The 3,170-nt window shown below is 43.6% G+C and overlaps 1 pseudogene; it reads right to left on the minus strand.

Annotated features, from left to right (window-relative positions):
• Positions 1–2,201: 2,201 nt before the first annotated feature.
• On the minus strand, positions 2,202–2,818 carry LOC116082614 (annotated as a pseudogene).
• Between the last annotated feature and the right edge of the window lie 352 nt (positions 2,819–3,170).

The raw sequence follows: 3,170 nt of genomic DNA on the forward strand, positions 1-3,170 counted from the left end.
CAACCAGTTAAAGAAGTACTTCCCCAGGTTTGGTGGCCAAAGCCCATGGAGGCTGTGGGGGAAGACCAGACTATTATCTGCAGCTGGTAGTAAAATTGAGCAGTGTTGTCTACGCAGTTTTACAGACATGCAAATTTGAAGAGTTACAAGATCATGAAGGTTTCTGCTGAGGTCTGGAATGCATGCCAGGGCCTGATTTCCTATAAGAAAGCCACTATGTAAGGCTGTGTTGTCTCACAGTTAAGGAATACGTAAAGTCTATTATGGCAGGAAAGACAAGGCAGTGAAAGGGTGAGGCATCTCTTCATTGAATCCACTGTTAAGAAGCAGAGGGAGATGGATGTGTTGGTACTCAGCTTGCTTTCCTCCCTCTCTCTCTCTTTCTCTCTCTCTCTTTCTCTCTCTCCCCTCTCTCTCTTTCCCGCTGTCTCTTCTCTCTCTCTCTCCTTCTCTCCCTCCCTCTCTCCCTCTCTCTCCCTCCCTCTCTCTCTTTCTCTCCCTCTCTCCCTCCCTCCCTCTCTCCCTCTCTCTCTCCCTCTCTCCCTCTCTCTCTCTCTCTCTCTTTCTCTCTCTCTCTCTCTCTCTCTCTCTCTCTCTCTCTCCCTCTCTCTCCATATATGGGATTCTTTCCTCTACATCATTGTATAAAACAGTATAAACTTTGTGGATTGGTGGTTTGTTTTTCAGGGACTCACAGTTAAGAGCTTACCTAGAATCTAAGAAGAGACTGTGGACTTTGCACTTTGAGATATATTAGAACTATTAACACTTAGGGGACTTTGGAGATTAACTAAATGTGTTTTGCTTTATGAAATAGTCATAAGCGTTTTGGTGGTAGTGGGTGGGATGTTATATATTAAAGTGATGTGTTTCAGTGTCCGGTTAACAAAGGAGTGAACTCTGTACCATTAATCCTCACTGTCAGCTAGACTGGGTTTAGCACCAACAATGAGACACACCTCTGGGCATGTCTTGATGGTGTTTCCTGGATGATGGTTTAATTGAAGAGGGAAGAGGGTTGCTGCTGTCTTAATAGGCTAGGTCCCATACAGAAAAAAATTTATATGAGAGAGAGAGAGAGAGAGAGAGAGAGAGAGAGAGAGAGAGAGAGAGAGAGAGAGAGAGAGAAGCAAGCTGAGCACCGGCATCCATCTCCCTCTACTTCTTGACTGCAGATTCAATGAAGAGATGCCTCACCCTTTCACTGCCTTGTCAACGATAGACTGACTTTATGTATTCCTTAACTGTGAATCAAAATAAATCTTTTCTTCTTTCAGTCACTTTTTTCATAGTTGAGATTTTATTCTAGTAGCTATAATTATAATGCTTGTCGAAATAAAAACTGAAAAGTATACAAAACAGTTGATTACTAATTGTGCATTGAAAGCAGTGAGAGGTTCCATGACACCACATAAACCAGTTCTGAGATTTCCCCAAGATAAATTTAGCAGCTCCAGCTTCTTCAGTGTTTATCAAAATACAAAAGAAAAAAAGTAGAGGTTGTCTTTTGATGGCAAATCGGACCCTTGCAGGCTGAGGGATGGAGCTACTTTATGATGGGGATGCTCTAGGATGTGAGACTGTAATAGACCGACCCTCCCATCTTGCACAAGTTCCTACTGGTGAGACCCAGCCCTCCTGCCAGCATTCGTAAACTGGGTATGCAGGTTGCATCTAGCCTGGCCACACACCAAGCACAAGAGGGACCCTGCCCACCACAATGGCTCCCAGCTCACTCCTAGGTGATCATGTGAATCCAAGTACAAGCACAATGCTATGGAAGGCAGATAGACTAGTGTTCAGGCCATTAACTGCAAAACCTACACTAGGCATAGTCTCCATTTTGTGTGTTCAAGTGTTCTTGTCCTGTATTTTTAACTATTTAAAAAAAATGCACTGAGTTTGGGTTAAAAACCAACCACCAAATGGATACCAACACCAGTCTACAGCCCAGTGGCTTCCAGGGACTAGGTGCCCCTCCACCCAAATCCTTTTTCTATACTGACAGTGAGTTAATAAAAAAGCTAAGAAATATTTCATAGAAGCACAGAAACTGCCTCAGTGGAAACAGAAACTATTTACATTAAATAAAAACCTGTCTGCAGACTGTGATATATATATATATATATATATATATATATCACATATATAGCACAGTGCAATGAACACTGTGACCAACCCATGGAGATAGTTTCTGGCACTCAGGACCACAGAGTCACACATTTGCCACATGAGAGGGAAGTGGAGGCCAGAGGAGAGGAAGTGAGGGGAGGGAGAGGTCTGGTTTGCGTCTGGTTCCAGAGCTGACGAGACAGCCAGTCTAGTCCTTCATAGAGCTTGTCCCCACTGGTGGCAAAGGTGGCCAGAATGTACCAGTTCCTGTGGCATAGAGAGTGCAGCCCCAACTCATCTGTGATTTTGGCCGGGTTCTTGGCATTGGGGAGATCTTACTTGTTAGCAAACACTAAGAGAATGGCATCTGGGAAGTTATCTTCAGTGAGCATCTTCATGAGCTCTTCACGGCCTCATCCACATGCTCTCTGTCATTGGTAGCCACTATTCGAAGAACAAGGCTTGGGTATTCTAGAAGTACTGGTACTACAGGAGCTGGATCTTGTCCTGGCTGCCCACATCCCAAACTTTGAAGCTAATATCCTTGTATTCAACTGTCTCCATGCTGAAACCAATTGTGGGAATAGTTGTCACAATCATCCTGTTTGTATAGAATTGTTGTCCTCCTTGCAGCATCCAGGCCCACCATGAACATTTCTTTTTTACTAAAAAGGCCCTTGAAGAGATTTGCAAAGATCTTCCCCATGCTTGGGGACAGTTAGAAGTGATACTGGCCAGAGACCTCCACACAGGCTGCTCCCAGCCAGGTGTAGGTTTCACTCCCATAAGATGGCGGCCCTTTAAGTCACTCTTGTCTGGTGTATTTTCACAGCTATGAGAAAACTAATTAACTCACACACATAGTCAGAAGTTTGGCTTATTAGTCTTGTAAACATGTTAAAAAAGTGATTACAGAAAATCAATAAATGGAACTGTCTGTTACTGTCTCTGCCTATATACTGTATCTATTTAGCAGTACACTACTCTTGGCAGGAGGAGCAGTTCTTCTCATGTCTAGGTAAATGGAAGAGATCTTGTCTCTGAAATTGGCTATGTTC

Source organism: Mastomys coucha, unplaced genomic scaffold (assembly GCF_008632895.1).
Source record: "Mastomys coucha isolate ucsf_1 unplaced genomic scaffold, UCSF_Mcou_1 pScaffold7, whole genome shotgun sequence".
Taxonomy (NCBI): Eukaryota; Metazoa; Chordata; class Mammalia; order Rodentia; family Muridae; genus Mastomys; species Mastomys coucha.